Source organism: Phaseolus vulgaris, unplaced genomic scaffold, assembly GCF_000499845.2.
Source record: "Phaseolus vulgaris cultivar G19833 unplaced genomic scaffold, P. vulgaris v2.0 scaffold_253, whole genome shotgun sequence".
NCBI lineage: Eukaryota > Viridiplantae > Streptophyta > Magnoliopsida > Fabales > Fabaceae > Phaseolus > Phaseolus vulgaris.
In genome coordinates, this window is record NW_027174186.1 from 10,283 (window position 1) to 29,154 (window position 18,872).

General features: G+C 32.7%; 1 long non-coding RNA gene across 2 annotated transcripts; it reads right to left on the reverse strand.

Moving 5' to 3' along the window:
- Positions 1-11,457: 11,457 nt before the first annotated feature.
- LOC137817596 (uncharacterized) lies at positions 11,458-16,002 on the reverse strand. 2 transcript variants are annotated; one of them, XR_011081991.1, is made up of 3 exons: positions 14,777-15,954; positions 14,019-14,657; positions 11,458-11,739 (listed from the first exon to the last, which is right to left on the reverse strand). It is a non-coding gene; the product is annotated as an uncharacterized lncRNA (long non-coding RNA). The 2 variants fall into 2 exon arrangements; XR_011081990.1 differs by lacking the exon at positions 14,019-14,657 and having other exon boundaries at positions 14,777-16,002.
- Between the last annotated feature and the right edge of the window lie 2,870 nt (positions 16,003-18,872).

An 18,872-nucleotide genomic window follows, 5' to 3' on the forward strand; every position in this document is an offset into this window, starting at 1 on the left:
CAAAAGAAAGTGGAGGGAAATTCAAATGAATTCCCTCCCAAAAATGGAGCCTAAATGAGCACATGGGGAGGGGTGTGTCTAGTTTGTATGCTTACCCCCTACATGGGCTTTCTAGACCGGCCTTGGTAAATTTAGAGGTTTTTAGAAACTCTAAGTTTATCTAGGTTGGTGTTTTAGGTGCCAAAATTAATTCTAAGAAAAATTACAAATAAAGTTCCTATGCTAATTTTGACAAGAAATTAAAGTCTACTCTACACTAGAATTTATGACATGTAGAATGCGTCCTCTTGACCCCTCTTTGACCATAACTCTAGTGGTTGCCTCAATGTGACATTTTGGTGGCATTTCAATGGATTGGTGCTGGGACCTTTTCCATCATCCCCTCCCTCTTGAAAAGGATTTGTCCTCAAATCCAAGGCTTTGTCCTCGTCATTAGTAGGGGGATGTATGTGGCTGGATGGTGTCCATCATCTCCTCCTTCTTGAGAAAATCTATCCTCAGATCCACAGGGTTGATCTCGGATAGCAGCCTCTTGCTTTGACAACTATGCTCGTCCTCCCGGATCAAACGTCCATCTATGAGAGTCATCAAACAAAGCAAATGAGTTAGTTTGAGCAGTTGTATAAAAATCAATTCTATTAAGTTGCCATGCCTTTTGTTTTTCTATTGTTTTTGGCAACTTAGCATAATATATCTCTATTTGTTGTTGTATTTGTTCTTTAATCCTCTCATGCATCTTTTTAACAAATTGAATTTTTGTTATTCCTTCCTTAGGCACAAATTCTTGTGAATTAGGAAATGGTAACAAATCAAAAGGAAAAAGAGGATTAAGCCCACATACAACCTCAAATGGAGAAATATTAGTAGTTATATGAGCTACCCTATTGTATTCAAACTCAATATGGAAAAGATACTCATCCCTAGAGTTGTGGTTGTCTCTCATGATTACCCTAGGCATAGTAGAAAGAGCTATATTTTCAACTTTGTTTTGACCATTCGTTTGAGGATGACTAGAAATTGAAATTTTCAACTTAGTTCTAAATATTTCCAAAAGAGTCCTCAAAGGATGGCATATAACTTTTGGACCTCTATCAAAAGCTATGCTTTTAGGTAATCCATGAAATCTTACCACATCTCTAAAGAAGAGCCTATTCACAACCATAAAATTGGAGTCAAAACCTTTTGTTGTCCTAGGAAGTTCTAATATAAATCCTATGCTTATGTCTTCCCATGGGGCACTTGCAAAAGGTGAAGGAGCATAGAGTTCATGAGACATTGCCTTAGAGTTAGCTTTAAAATAAGAAATGTATCTAAGGTAATGTTTTTGAACATTTTTTCTCATGGGTGACCAAAAGAATTTTCCTTTTAAAAGCTCTAGAGTTTTATCAACTCTAAATTGGCCCATGAGTTCTCCTTCATGAAGAATTTCTTTTTTATGTGTGAAGGTGGTCTCGTTGGTACGACCATTGAGCATGGAAATTTTAACACTTTGCAATGGTCGTCTCAATAAGACATGACAAGTTTCTTTAGGCACTACATCACATAAAACTTTATCTTTGTAGGTGCCTATAGATAACTTGACCTTCACTTGTTGGTGATATCTTAGCACATATTCAAAATAATCTACTACATTTTTATCTATGCAATCCTCCTTTAAGGATTCTTTTTTCACTATGCTTGCAAGGGGTGTTGTAAGATATTCCTCATTCTTTGTAGATCCCTCTTCTTCTTTTTCAAACAACCCCTCACTTGACTTTTCTATTTCTTTCTTCTTTATTTTCTCATTTTCTTCACTCTCACTAGTTTCTTTTTCTTGGCTAATATTGTTAGCATTGTTCCTTAAGATCATAGATCTTTCATTGGAACAATGAGATGCTAATTGACTCTTACCAAGATATTCTAAACATTGAATTATTCTAGTGTGAGTGTGTGAGATATGCTCGGCTAGATTTTGGGAAAGTTTTAGAGATGTTTCTTTTATATGTTCTTCCTCTCTTTGGAACTCATCCTTGTCATAAGATACAGAGTATGGACTTTGTTTTTGACTTAATTGTTTTCTCAAAATTTGTTTTTCAACTTTAATGCTAAGTTGAATCAAGTCATTTAAATCTCTATAAGGTAAAAGTTCAACTTTGTTTCTTATCTCAAGTTTGAGACCACTTAAAAACCTAGATATGATGGTATGGTTGTCCTCATAAATCATTGCCTTTTTATATATATCGCCATCTTTTGCCAATATTCTTCTACACTTAGATTTTTTTGATGAAGTCCTTGGAGTTTGTCCATTGACTTCCTTTTGTAGGATGAGGGAATATGGCGACATCTCAAGGCTCCCCTAAGGTCATTCCAATATGTAATGGGAGGGTCCTTATGGAGATGTCTCTCTCTTTTTAGGGCAATCCACCAATTCATATCATTTCCTTGAAAACTTAAGATGGCTAAGGGTACCTTTCTTTCCTCACTTACTCTATGGCAAGCAAACAATTGTTCTACCTTCATTTCCCAATTTAAATAGACTTCTACGTTTTCTTTTCCATGAAAATGAGGTAGATCTACCCTAACCTCTCTTGGGCTCTCTTGTTCTTTTCTTTCTCTTCTAGTTCTCCTATGGGGTAGTTGATAATATTCATTTATCCTAAGACTTTCTTCCCCAAAAGATTCATGATTGTGAGAACTAGATGCATGTGAATATATTTTTTTAGATTTTTTAGAGCTTTCATCCTTTTCTTTAGTCATTTTCCACTCTTTGATTTGGGTCTCATGCTCCAATTGTCTATATGAGAGTGATTGAAAGTCCTTGGCTAAATTGTTTTAAAAGAGTTTTAATGGACTTTATATCACTTTCACTAGATTTAGAAGAGTGAGTTGACATGACTAAAGCTTTGTGTTTAAAAGTATTTTACCTCAAGAAAGAAAAGGAAAGTAATGAAGGTAGCTTTTCCAGGAAAGAGAGGTGGATCACTAGGATCTCTTAAGTACCAAGTCTTTCCTTGCCAAAACCTATCCCTCAAGACTTACACAATTCTTTTTCTAAGTAATTTACTTAGATCACAATTAGGAATGAAAAGTCAATTTTTATGCAAAGGAAAACAATGCAAAGCAATTAAACAATGCAAATCAAGTTTGACAATACAAACAAGTAATTAAAGTAAAGCAATTAACTAAGCACAAATTAAAGATTGCTAACTACAAAGCTTTAAACTAGACGATTCCTAAGGTGAGGCTTCTAGACACTTGGAGCCATTGAAGACACACTCACCGTCTACACGTAATTAATCCACTAATTAATCAAGGTTGAATGTAATTACAACTCAAAGAAATACAAAGAAATTGAATTACACAAATAAAATTCAGATTTCCTAAACTATGCACTCCTTGGCTTGTGGTTGATCTTCCTTGATGTGTTCTACAAAGTGTATGTATTGTATTTGTATTATTATTTGCTGCAGCTCCTTGCCTTAACCTCTTATGTTAGCCAATTAAAATCTTCAAAACAGTACCTACTAAGTAGGGATAGACTCACCACAAGGTTAATTCCACTTAACAAGCACCAATTTGAATTTTATCCACCAACAATTTAGAGGTCAAGAAATGAAAGCAAGAAACAATTCAAATTTAAAACAGGACAACAGCAAATGGATTTGAATTATAGGACACAACTTAGAAAGATTTGAATAATATTGGACAAGCAATAAAAATAGGCACTCAACAAAAGGATAGCACACAAAAGGAACCTAAAGAAAGGCACTAGAATTGATTAGAAAAACCAAAACAGCACTACTGGAAAATTAGGTTCAAAAGCGTGACTTAAAAATTTATGCTGAGCTGGCTATTTTGAATTTGCTTCTGAAATTTAACCACAAACGATTCAAGGTCTTAGCAAACTTTTGGCGCTGGAATCACACCAAAACTATGCACCAAATAATTGTGATAAATTTTTCAAAATCTGTCCAACTACCGTATATTTTGGCCAGGATGCACACTTTTTTTTTTTATTTATCATTTTTTCTCTATTTTGTCTTTTGATCTGATTTTTTTTTCTTGATTTTTCTAACACATCAAACTGTATAGATCCAGATTTTCATAATTTTTCTTCAACGTATTTGAAATTCATAACAAAAAACCCAGCACAGAATTTGAAAAACAGAGTAATCCTAATTCTGGAATTAAAAACAGAATGAAGAACTTCAAAAACACAATGGAGTGAATGTATATGAATTTGTATGGATCTAACATACAAATATGAACTCAAACTAAAAAAAAATGCACCAAAGGATCAACAAACACAGAATTATAAATCTGGACTCAAATCAAATCAAGAAACCAAAATTATCAACAAAATCAGCACTACATGGATTTGATGACAAATTAGGAGAAACATGACTTAGACAAAACATAATTGGATTCAAAATTAAAATGACTCAAGACACATATATGAACCGAATAGAATTGCAACAAGACTCAAACAAACTAAAAACAAAACAGCAACACAATTCTATATAGATTCCTACACAAATGTGAAAATTAGAAGCTCAAGAACAATTTGAACACAATGCACCGATTGAATTTCTTCAAACAACACCTAAATCAAATTAAAATGCAAAAAACAACAAGACAACATGAAGAAGTGAAGAACAACACGGAAACAAGAAGAACACAAACATTAAAATGAAAGAAGACACTTAGCTCTTGTAGAACCATAGCTCATGATACCAAATGATGGATTTGTGCCTTCATATTTTCGGAATTGTTGATGATTGCGGAAGCTACACGATTGGAGATGAAACAAGGTCCTCCTAAGAGTGGTGGTGATCTTGAAGGTGCATGATAGGTAGGATTTGAGAGTGGTGAGGCCAACTCTACTTGGAAAGGGCGAATTTGTGAAGATTAAAAGCCTAACCTAGGAGGTTTTGGGCAAAAAGTGATATTGGCATAATTTTGGCAGCAATTCACTCATGTATTAATCTTACAAAATGAGATCCAAGCACCTCAATTTATAGTGTTTAGAGGACTGGAAATTCAAAAGAAAGTGGAGGAAAATTCAAATGAATTCCCTCCCAAAAGTGGAGCTTAAATAAGCACATGGGAGGGGTGTGTCTAGTTTGTATGCTCACCCCCTCCATGGGCTTTCTAGACAGGCCTTGGTAAATTTAGAGGTTTTTAGAAACTCTAAGTTTACTTAGGTTGGTGTTTTTAGGTGTCAAAATTAATTCTAAGAAAAATTACAAATAAAGTTCCTATGCTAATTTTGACAAGAAATTAAAGTCTACTCTACACTAGAGTTTATGACATGTAGAATGCGTCCTCTTGACCCCTTTTTGACCATAACTTTAGTGGTTGCCTCAATTTGACATTTTGGTGGCCTTTCAATGGATTGGTATTGGGCCTCTTCCATCATCCCATTTCAATTTGGCTCTAGTTTTTTAAAACAAGATTTTGTAATAGTTAAAAGCACCCAAGTTTTGTAACAGTTTAAAACAAGATTTTAGTGAAAATATTTTTTTTAGTTATTATTAAAAAATAATAATTTTCTGATATGATTTGGATACATGTTTTCTGAAAATATAAGATTTGTGGATAGGTAATAAGATTTGTCTTGACATGGTGGTGGTGATGCATTATTAGATTCAGAGTTGCTTAACATCCTTTTTTTTTTCCTGTATACAAAAGTTAATGTTGTGAAAAATGGCTTGGTCATTGACCTAGTTGAGGAACTAAGCCAATGTGTCAATGATCGGGTCACTAATTGAATGTATGCCCAGTACTAAAAAAAGTAAAAGGTATATTATATATGCCTATCATAATTTGAAAATTCCAACTTAAACTTAATTTTTTTATAATTATAAAGTATCAGTAAATGAAATAACAAATAAAGATCAAGACAATGTAATTTTAGAGTTAAAATTTCAAAACATCATCAAAGGAAAGTAACTAATATCCAAAATAAAGTTCTTACTAACAATGAAAATTCATAAATAAAAAGTGAGAAACATAATTTCGTAATCTTACTAGTTCACTCGATTAACTTTGCTACCATAGACCTCCCCTAATGCATATGCATTTCAACCTCTTTTTCTCCCTTTGCATTTTCCACATTCAATGCCAAAGCAGAGTCAAAATTTGTGGGAATACAAAGGATGCAAAACCTTGACAAAGTATTTTTTACATTATCTTTGTTATGAAGGAATTTTTTAGGAATTAGATATTGATCTAATCTATAACAGTATGATTATAGTTTGTTTGATATATAAGATTAAACATTACATGTTTAATTATTTGATTTCAATTTCAATTTCGTAATTTCATTCAATCTTTCATTATTAATCTTAATAAAATAAAATATGCATTATAATATATTAATACAAACATCATTCGTCACCTACTTTTCAACTTCTAATGTCTTTTTTGTTTTGTTTTTCTTCCCTGAATAAAAAAGACTCAAACAAAATGATTATGGCTGTGAAGTCACAGTTAGTACATAATTGACATTTTAAAATCATGTAAGATAAACCACCAATAAACTGTTATTTCTTTCTAAGTTAAAATAAATCATCAAACCACTTCCTAAGTTGCAAATGCCTTCACCTAATCCCTGGAGAACCGAATTTACAAATTACAACAATTACAAAACAAAAACATGATTTAACTGAATATCCCAATTTCCCTTTCCTTAAATTTCTGTCCCAGATTTTCAGCAACTAAAGAAACTATTTCCTATATAAAACAAAGAGTACAATGAAGTCAGGCAATAAGCTTAAAGTCCAAAACACGAAACAACCAATTTCTAAAGACATCACAAAATTCAATCGAAGATTCTTAATATTGTTCTCGTAGATTCCTAGAGATTGTAGAAGAGGGAATATAGTGTGAGAACAGAATCTAAGGTTTTAAAATGGGGAAGATACACATTAAATAAGTTATGCGAAGCTTCGAAGAGCAAACACAAAATAAAGGACAAAAGGTGAGAATGGAACACGATTTGAAAATTATGATGATAGACTTAAAGAGGTTGACCTCCTTATGAGGTAGAGAAACACTCATTGTCAGAGAGTGTGTTGCCCATATAGAAATGATTGGAAAAAGTTAAAGAGAGAGAAAAAAAAATTACGAATTCATTCTCCTAGCAAACTATTTGCTCAAATTAAAAAAAATTAAATAATTTTTGGAAAAGTATGAATGTGCATATTTATTTAAATTAATTCATAAAACTTTTAATTTAAATAATATTTTGAATTTATTATTATTAATTTAATTTAATGTTTAAATAAAATTAAAAGGTTAAAATACTATTTGAAAAGTAATTTTTAAATTGATATTAATTATTTTAATATTATACTAAAATTAACAAATTAGTAAATTTATTGATATTAATTTAAAATATTTTATAAATTAAAATTAAAAATTAATTTTATAAAATTTAGTTACTCCAAAATTAGTATCTAAATTCAAATAATAATAATTTAAAATTTAAGTATCTAATAATATGATGATTAGAAATTAAAAAATTAGTTTATAATTTTATTATTTTTATAGACAAAAAATTAGTCTCTAAAATAGATTAAAAGTGACTTAAAAAAATGTTTCTAATTATATTTTAACAAGAGACTTAAAAAAATTGTCTCTAATTTTTTTTATTTCTTAGTTATAAAAAATATAGTATTTAATTATATTATAATTTTTATTAATAATATATATTTTTTAGATATTAATAATTTTTATTGTATAAAATAGTATCTAAATTTGTTATTATAGTAACTATTTTTTCTCTAAATTAATTATTATTAAATTATTTTCTTGTGGTATTAATTTGGTTAAACAACCCTAATAATAACACTTTAGTTAATTCACTTGTTTAATAGGTTTTTTTACCACATTAATAATAAAAATAATTAATTACTAAAAAAATAAAAAATACAGAGTTTTGTCCAGATAAGTCATTGGTAAGAAAAAAAAACTTTTTATATGATTGAACACGGATGTCTTTACAAAAAGATGTCTCCTTCTGAAAAAAAAAATGTAGTTACTACTTAGTGCTTTTCTGGATACATAAAAAAGATAAAAAGAATGTATATTGTAAGTGGCGAGAATTGTTTTACATTTAAATAAGTAAATGTTTTTTTTTTATTTTGGGGTCTTCTAAAGAGTTACATAAAAATATTTGAACTGAAACTAAATTAATATTTAAATAAATCGAGTTATATGAAAAAAATGATAATTATTTAAAAAATAATAATTTGGTTAAGTTGACTTGTACCATAATGCAATAATGCACTTCTCGTGTTATGCGTTTTATCTACTCTTATGTGTTATTATTTTAATATAGTTATACAATTTTTAATGTATAGATAAAAAAGGTAAAGTGTAATTAAAGAAATTATATTATCTTTAAATTTTAAAATAACATAAAAAGAAACAAAATTTCTTCAAACGTTTATTATATAAAATAAAAAATATATAGAATAGAAATAGAGGAAGCAATATTTATAATCATTACGCAATTGATAAAAATAGTAGGTGAATGGATAAAGTCGATGAAAGAAAAGAAAGAAAGACTTTTCTTAAGTAATTTATTTATTTTGGTAATTTAAATGTTACTTCCCACTGCCCACCAACCTATGCGTCAGCGCCACCTTATCCAGTAGTCCCAAACCCTCTCAGCGCCCCCACTCAATTAAGAAAAGGAAACTTTCTACACCCCTAATTCTTTTATTTATATATTATAAATTAATTTTATTTTTAGTTGATATTAGATTTTCAACATATTTTTAGATTAATACATTAATATTTTGTATATAGGATTAAATATTTATGAGTCATCCAAAAATAAGACCGATAATTGTAGATAAATTGATAGCAATTTAATAATGGATAACATAATAACTTCAACAAATCTTGTTAGGTTAGATTCTGATATCACATTAAAAGACTATTTTAAACTTAAGTTATCTATACAAAATTAATTTTGTGAGGTGAGAATTGTCAATTAACCTTATTTATAATCAATGTGAGATCTTGGATAGATAAAAGCAATTGGTTGATGAGGAAAACAATACCATGAAATATGTAGTGTGAGCGTGTTGGGTAGCACAAACACGTATAATTTACCAATGTTCTTCATTTTTTCAACTTTGAAGAACATAATCAACGAAATTATGCATGTGTTGGCCAACATCTCTATTATAAGATTTATGACTAAGTTTATAACTTTAATATTCCGTATCTTTTATTAAAATTTATATACTACTCTTTGTATTGGCTCAAACTTCAAACAATGTTCATTATGTTAAACCAAGTGGTGTTCAAGCTTTGAAGAATCCGAACCCTTTGAAGGATGTTGAAGCCTTGGCTGTGCTTGCTGTTGCTGAGCTGTTTTAGTTAGGATCTGGGGTAGATTGTGTATTGTAATCCACCTCTTGATTGAATCCAAAGCATAGGCATTCTCAATCTTTTTGAAAGAAAAATGTTTTTCAAACTAAGTTCGAAACAACCGATTTTTTGTCAAAACAACCGATTGTTTGTCAAAACAACCGATTGTTTATACTTAGATGTTTTTAGAAAAGATTGAAAATTGTTTTTCAAATGGTTAAGCTGTTAAAACCAAAACAAACGATTGATTCGAGGAAACAACCGATTGTTTGGTTTGGTACCATAACAGAAAACTGTTTTATCTTTGACTGAGTTTTAAATGATTTAACTGCTTACGCTCCAGTCTTTAAATGCTTTGACCAATCCTTTAAATGCAATTAATAGTTTGTTAAGATTTGATAACAAACAACATCTTTGAATAAATTTAGAAAAACAGATTTGAGTAACAAGTTTTTTTAATAGAGATTTTGAGTTTTTCAAAGAGTTGAGATTGCTTAGAGATTGTGATTGATCAAAGTGTGTGGAATAGGATTCTGCTTGTATTGATTTCAGATTATCTTCTGTAACAAGTGTAATCCTTGTACTCTGTTGAACAAGTTTCTTTTGTGTGTTTGCTGAGATTTGTTGTGTGTTCTTGAGGGGATCAAGATAAGAAATCTTAGTGTTGGTGTGTTGGCCAAGAGAAGTGTGTGTCTTGAGGGGATCAAGGTCACTTTCTTGGTTGTGGTGTAAGTGATCAAGGTGTGGTTGCTTAGTGGATTTCCTCAGTGGTTTCTGAGAAGACTGGATGTAGCTCTGGGTTCAGAGTGAACCAGTATAAACATCTATGTGCAATCTCTCTATCATTAATCTCGTTTAATTCAGTTTTGTTTTTGTTTGCTGGTATAAACAACCGATTGTTTCTGCGAAACAACCGGTTTTTCTGGTATTGTTGTTTTTACTTGCTGTTTTGGCAAACTGGATTCCTTATCAATTGTTTCTTGAAATAATTTCATTCTTGACTTAAAAGTTTGCGAAAACCCTCTTTAAACAATTCACCCCCTCTAGTTTAAAGCCATCCATTCTAACAATTGGCATCAAGAGCTTGGTTCTTGAAAGTTATTCAAGTTGATCCCAAAACTGTTTTTAAAAATGGGTGATAGACTACCTTTTGGGGAAGGTGCTTCAATCAATAGACCACCTCTGTTTTGTGGTTTGAACTACCAGTTTTGGAAAGTAAGAATGAAAATATTTATGGAATCTCTTGACAAAGGAATTTGGGATGCAATTGAAAAATGGTCCTTTTGTCCCAAAGTTTGAAAAAGATGGATTTGTCATTGAAAAGCCTTGGTCTCAATGGACTGATTCAGAAAGCAAGAAGGCCAAATTCGATTGCATTGCCAAAAATATAATAACCTCTGCTTTAATTCTGATGAGTTTTTCAGGGTCTCTCAATGCAAATCATCAAAAAGAAATGTGGGACACCTTGGAAGTCACTCATGAAGGTACAAATGTGGTAAAGAGAGCTAGGAAGCATACTCTAATCCAAGAGTATGAGATTTAGAATGCTTAAAGGTGAAACAATTGCTGAGGTGCAAAAAAGATTCACTCACATCATCAATCATCTCATGAAGCCTTGACAGACCTTGAAAGTGATGGAAAAAACGATCTTCTTCTAGTAATGATCTTTGTAATTTCTTCTTTGGATGAATGATGAAGGAGATATGATGAGCGGAGGCATTAAAGAAACTCAAGAGGAGTTTCCATGGATTGAAGTGGAGTAGGAATTTGTAAGAGTGAGAGGTGAGGCCAACTCACTAGGAAAGAGTCTAGGCTAAGTCTTGAAGGAGACTAACCTAGGGAGAACTTAAGAACAAGTAGAATGGCCAAAATTAGGCAACATTTCATTACTAATTCCAAGTTAAAAGAAATACATGTATAAGAGACTCCTATTTATAGGATAAAGTCTCTCAAAAACTCTCAAATGAGAGTGTGACAAGTGTCACCACCTTATTGGTGCAAATCCTCTCCATTAAGAAGAGAACATGTGGAGACTCATGTCTTCCTGCCTACATTTCTATTTGGACCCTCTTTTACTATTTTACACATTACTTTGTTTTCTATTTACATCTTTCTCTACTTTGGCCCAAAATACAAGGCCCAAAACTTCCTAACTACTCTATACAATTTTTACAAGGCTAAGAAGAAGAAAAAGACTTTACAAACTCTTCATTAAAGCTCGATCTTCGTCTATCTTCTTGGCCGAAAGTTTTGAGGCTGGACGGTTTCCATCATCCCCTCCCTCTTGAAAAGGATCTGTCCTCAGATCTGAATGATGCTCAATGACAGCAACCTCTGTTTATTTGATGGTTTCCTCCTGGGTCAAATGTCAATCTGCAATAAACATCAAACAAACATGAGATAAATTTCCTTTTTAGAAGAAAATTAAAAGAAAAGAAAACTAAACAAAAATAAGTCCCCTTTTCTTTAAAATTCTTTTTAAGAAAAACATAAGGCCCATTTCAAAATATTTTTGTTCACATTGTGTTGTTTATTGCCCAAGCTAGGCAACAACATCACAAAGTGTTGTTTTTGATATTTTTGTGAAGAAGAATGAGCATTATATAATTGAAAAGAAGAGTTCAAAGTATTGCAATCCCCCTTTAAGGATTCTTTCTCAACCATGCTTTCAGGGGTGTCATAAAAGACTCTTCTTCTTTGTGGGTTCTTCTTGCCTGGGTTTTCCTCTTCTTCTTCCTTTTCAATCAAACATTCTTCTGTATTTTCTGTGGAGGAAATATTTATATCTATATTTGGTTCAGCTCCAAACATAGATTTTTCTTCAAGCACATCCTCACAAGGGTTTTCTAGAGAAGATAAAATGTTATCGATATCTGATTCAACTCGAAAAAAGAGTTTTTTGTACTTTCCTTTTCTCATTCTCTTCTTCTTTCTGACAAGAGTTGGAATTTTTCTCTAAACTCCTTTTCTCTTCTAACATATTCTTTTTCTCTGTATAAAAATTTCTTCCTTTTTCTACAAGCTCTTTCATTTCTTCTCTAAGCTTTTCTTTTTCACATATGAAGGTGGAACAAACTTTCTTCTCATACACATCTCAATTCATCCCAATTCAATATTTCTGATTTCTACCAATCTAACATCTGCTTCCCTTTGTATCCACCAAGACCTAGCATATTCTTGAAAACTTAGAGTAGCCATGGAAAATTTTCTAAATTCATCCAATTGATGTTTTTCAAAGATTTGATCAACTTTTGTTTCCCATTCTAAATATGCTTCAACATTTTATTTCCATCAAAGTAAGGAATGTATACTTCAGACTCAGTAGAATAATATAAACTTCTAGGCTCAAAACACATCCCTTCCTTTTTTTTATAATGAGGATTATAAATCTTTCTACTATGACAAGAAGTATACATAGACATATTAAGCTTTGTATTTAAAAGATTTTCACAAGAAGGAAAGTGAGTTTAGCACACAAGGTAAATTCCCAGGAAAGAGAGGTGGGTCACAATGGACACTCTTAAGTACCAAGTCTTCCTAGCCAGAACTTATCCCAATGCACTTCACAAATCTCCTTCCAATGAAAACTTCTTCAACACAAACAAAGAGTTTTCTAAAGAAAGAAACTAAAAGAAAGCTTTTAAAATCTAAGAATTAAATTGCAAAAATTAAACTAGACGACTCCTAATGGTGAGGCTTGTAGGCACTTGTGAACCTTCAAGACACACTCACCGTCTAAAGCGTGTATCTAATAAGAAATTAAAGAAAACTTGTAGGAGATGGAAGAACACCAAAGGCTCTTCCAAGACACCTAAAGTAAAGATAATGGCCAAATTACAAAACTATTGAAATCACACAAAATTTTAAAAAATAATCTTCAAAGTTCTCTTCTCTTTCTCACAAGTGTTCTCTCCAAGCCTTTACTTGTTTGTCCTCCAAAGGTGAGTACCCTTGCAAAGTCCTTTGCCTTCCTTAGGATGCTACCTAGAAGTTAGCTCAATTCTCACAAAGAACAAATTCAAGGTATATTCCACTTCAAGAGGTCAATAATAAAAGCAATAAAAGCTCAATTTGAAGAGTGAAACTCAAAGGAGATTAGAGATGACAAACACAGATTATCCATAAATCAAGACAAGCAAGAAATTAAAGGTTTCAAGAAAGTAAGCACTCAAAAGAAGCACCCTAAAGATTGGCACTAGAATTGGATTAAAAAAAGAAAAAACAAAGAATGATGAAATTCTTAGTTGACCATGAAATCCAAAATGTTGTTGCCCAATGTAGCTTGGTCCAAAGAACTCAATCTCGCGGGTCCGCGCTAAGGAACTCCAATTGCCAAATTTCTCACCAAAATTTACGCTCCCTCATTATTCAACAAATTCCAATTTGCTTCACTGATCTACTTTAATTTCTTCAATTAATTGCACACCTTGCTAGTACTTGATTCACCTGCACCTTCGGCACACCATTTCTCATCAAATTCTTCAAATTTACGGACCCCACAATTCACTGCATCAGCTTCAATCAATTTGTAATTCACAAATTGAATTCAAATGTAGACATACTTTTTTTTTATTTAATTAAAATCTGCACCAAAATGATCAACAATTTCAAGCAATTAAATCTGAATCAGAACAGCTAGTATGAAGACCTACGCTTCTCAATTACAATTTCAAAATTCACCAACAGCTTCACTTTGCCAATTTCACAAGCTAAACCGGAAAATTCTGCATCAAGACTTGCACCAGTAAAATTCTTGCTTCAACAAAATTGAACCAATTTAGTTTACGCACTTTGCTTTCTCTATCTCACTTTTCTTGCATTCAATGAGGCAATTTAATTAAATCTCTGGATCAATACACCAACCAATTATGCACCGGAATTTTACTCAATTAAGCATTGCATCGTAAACACCAATTATGAACCAAATGATGCAAACAATTCAAGTCATCATACTACATCACAACATCGTGATCAATTCATAAACAGTTTCAATGCACAAAATTATACCACCAAATTACACTAATCAAAAGATTAAAATTGTGCAGCTGCGAACTATTCAACAATATACACCAATTATGTGCAGGATTTGTACCAAAATAGCCAAACCATAAAACTTCTGCACCCAAATCTACATCAAAACAATTACTACACTGTTAAATCAATTGCCAATAACTTGTTTATGTTGAATTAGTTGTTGGTCCAATTGAATCACCACAGGAAATCCTTCAATCCAGTATAGAACACCAAGTGTTTGATGGAATGCCTATTCCAACTACTCAACACAAACTACACTGAATCAAAATTACACCGTCTCAGATCAACCACTCCACTACTCAACTTCTCTTATTTCGAAGATTAACAGAACAGAACAATTGTAATTAAAATTGCACGTAAATGTAATTGAACGCACCTCTTCAATTCACAGAAACTGAATGCCACTGGACTTCGCTACATCTTCAACTCACACAATTCTAATTCATGCTTATTGAACAAACACCTTGGCTGCAATGAATCAATTCATACGAAACACTACAGTTCCTTTTTGGTTAGTGCTCGCTGAATCTCAAATTCTCCAGCAAATCGCTTCAAATCGATCGTCTTCTCCGTTAACCGGTTTTGCCGGAAAATTGAAACTCCTCTGTTACTGATTCTTCCAGCAACGCACCAAATCTCAAGCAAATTCTGATTTCGGCGGTTCAAATCTCCTTACCGCAATATCTCATTCAGTGTTCTCCAATCACTTGATTTAAAAATCGTTCCAGAGAATGAAGAATGTAGATGAAAACGCACCGGAAACTCTCAGTTTCAACGATTTAGGTCGCCGGAAAACACAACTCCTCGCTGATTTAGGTCACTGGAAACCGCAAAAACCTCTGTCCACTGATTATGTTCGCCGGAAGCCGCAAAACCTCCTTACACCAATTTCGTTTGCCAAAAACCGCAAAACACCTCCGTTCGTGATTCCTCCAACACCACACCGCTTCAATTAGATTTCACACCGAACAAATTCTTCGTCAAACTTATGTTTCTCACCTTCGCACCAAACTCAGCTCACACGTTTTCAAAATCACATCAAGAATGAAGAACAAGATGAACGGATTGAAAACGCATATGAACGTGAACGTGCAACAGATTTTCGTGAAATTTTGACAATACAAACGGATTCGGAACTGCTATTCGCACCACAGATCCAATGAGATCTCACAAACAAGTCCAAACTACTCTTCACACCTGGAAATTTCTTTTAGAACCACGAACAATTTTCGGAAAATTTTTCGAGAATTTTCGAAAATGAATTTTGAGAGAGTAATAATGGAAACCTAACTCAAAGAAAATTGCTAATGATCTAGTAGCAATTTATGAACTCAAAAATGAAAATCAAAAGCACTCAAGAGCTCTAATCTATGAAGAAATTTGAAAAAAAACTTCAAAAAGTTCAACTAATGGAGTTTATGACAAATTTTGACTAAACATGACTCTAGACAAAACATATATGATTATAAAATCAAAATGACTCAATTATATGAAAATTTCACCGAACAAATTTGAAGAAAACTCAAAAAATTCAAAAGCACACATGAACATGAACACAAGAACACCTAAAAGCACATACATGAAGGTTCAAGTAAGAACAATTAATTTGAACCGAACCAAAAGACAAAAAAACACAAAATCAATCGGTAAACATTCAAGACAATCAAGAACATTATGAACAACACGGAATTTAGAAAAAAATAGAAGAAGATCTTACAACCATAGCTCTGAATACCAAATGATGGAAAAAATGATCTTCTTCTAGTAATGATCTTTGTAATTTATTCTTTGGATGAATGATGAAGGAGATATGATGAGCGGAAGCATTAAAGAAACTCAAGAGGAGTTTCCATGGATTGAAGTGGAGTAGGAATTTGTGAGAGTGAGAGGTGAGGCCAACTCACTAGGAAAGAGTCTAGGCTAAGTCTTGAAGGAGACTAACCTAGGGAGAACTTAAAAACAAGTAGAATGGCCAAAATTAGGCAACATTTCATTACTAATTCCAAGTTAAAGAAATACATGTATAAGAGACTCCTATTTATAGGATAAAGTCTCTCAAAAACTCTCAAATGAGAGTGTGACAAGTGTCACCACCTTATTGGTGCAAATCCTCTCCATTAAGAAGAAGACATGTGGAGACTCATGTCTTCCTTGCCTACATTTCTATTTGCACCCCTCTTTTACTATTTTACACATTACTTTGTTTTCTATTTACATCTTTCTCTACTTTGGCCCAAAATACAAGGCCCAAAACTTCCTAACTACTCTATACAATTTTTACAAGGCTAAGAAGAAGAAAAAGACTTTACAAACTCTTCATTAAAGCTCGATCTTCGTCTATCTTCTTGGGCGAAAGTTTTGAGGCTGGACGGTTTCCATAAAAAAGGAAGAGCTGAACATCAAGATCTTGAAATGTCTTGATAGAGCATGGCAACTAAAGGTAACTGCTATTTCTGAATCCAAAGATCTAACATCATTAAGTATGGCTTCTTTGTTTGGTAAGCTTAGGGAACATGAGTTAGAGATGAATAGACTCAATGTTCAAGAAAGCGAAGACAAGCACATAAGGAGCATAGCCTTAAAAGCTTCCAAGCACAAAGGAAAACAAGAATCCAGTGATGAGGAAAACCTTAGCTTGTTGTTAAGAAAGTTCAACAAATTCTTGAGAGAAACCGCAACAAGGACAACAACAAAGATAGGTATGGAAATAAGAAATCCAATGATTTTAATTCCAATAACTTACTTGTTTTGGTTGTGGTGAGCAAGGTCATATAAAGGCAGATTGTCCAAACAAGAGCAAGGAGAAAAAGCCTAGCTACAAGGAAAAGAAAGGCAACACAAAGAGAGCCTACATAGCTTGGGATGAAAATGAGGTATCATCATCAAGTTCTTCATCAAGTGAAGATGAGAAAGCAAACATCTGCTTGATTGCTGAAGATGATGGTGAATCTTGCAGCTCAAGTGAGGTTAGTTCATGTGCTTCTTTAAATGAACAAAATTATAGTGAATGGCTTGAAGCTTTTCAAAAAACTCATGATGAAGCTAATCGATTGGTTCTTTCAAACAACTGATTGAAAGAACTTAACAGCTGACTGGAAAAGAGAGTGAAATCACTTGAAGATGAGATTGAAAATATAAAAATGATTTCAAAAAATCTGGAAAATCATTTCAAAAATTCTTCTTGCAAGGGTGACACTCTCATTTGCGAAAATTGTGAAAAGCTTGAGAAAAAGGTTCATTATCTAGTTGACACTGTGGACAAGCTTTCAAAAGGGAAATCTAACTTTGTGAATGTCTTGGCATCTCAAAGCTGTGTTTTTGGAAAGGCTGGTTTAGGTTTCAATCCACAGAATCAACAAGATAAGTTTTCAAAAATAATTTCAAGAAAGCCAGTGAAACAACCGATTGTTAAATCGAAACAACCGGTTGTTACATGCTTTTATTGCATGAAAAAGGGCCATTCGGTTAGATTATGCAAAATAAGAAAATTCTCTGTTCGTAGAGGCTACATGAAATGGATTCCTAAAGGGTGTGAGGTTCCAAATGAGAAAAAGAAATCTATTGGACCCACATTTGTGAAGGGACCAAATCTTGTTGCTTGAACTCATGTTTGTGCAGGAATTCTAAAGAATTATGAAGGACTAAGTCATGTGATCAAGTTCTTGGAAGAAAAAGACCATCATTGAAGCTGAATCAATGCTCTGCATCTGTCCAAAGGTCCTCAATAGTGAAAAGAGGCTTCTTGATCATAAAGCACATGGCTCATTGAAGAAATAACATAAGGATACGATTTTCCTTTCTTTGTTCTTAATTTCTGTTTTAAAGTTCTTTCTCATGGTTAAAAATCTTCTTTAAAATGCTCAATGTCATTTGCTTTGAACTTTTTCTGCTCATGGTTAAAATTCAAAATCAGTTTTAACTGCTGCAGAAAAACAACCGATTGTTTTGAGTCTGACAGCACTGTGAAGAAATCAATTTAAGAAGTGAACCTTGAATGATGAAACATCTGAGTTGGTCAAGTCAACTCAAGAGTTGAACAATGGATCACTCAACAAAATGGGTTTTACCAAAGTAGGTGGCAAATGGATTAGCAAAGATGGTGACCTTGGTGCCTCATCTAGTGCTGCTGCTGATCTTGAACAAGATGAACCTGCTGATATGGATGCTCAACATGAAGATCCACCTGAAAATTATCAAGATGCTGGACCAAGTGTTGGTGTTGGAAATCAAGAAGAAAGGATGCAAACCATGTCACCTTTTGAGAGACTCATGGTAAATAGGTTTGATAGCTTTGCGGAGAATCAAAGAAATCTCCATGATCTCTGTGTCAGTAATTTCCAGAGGATTGACAACAGGTTTGACAGCATGGATGCACGCTTCATGACTCTAGATGAACAAATTGAAGCTGTCCATAACCAAATCTTTGATCTTCAGTTTGTTGATGATGATGAATGAAGAAAAAAACCGATTTT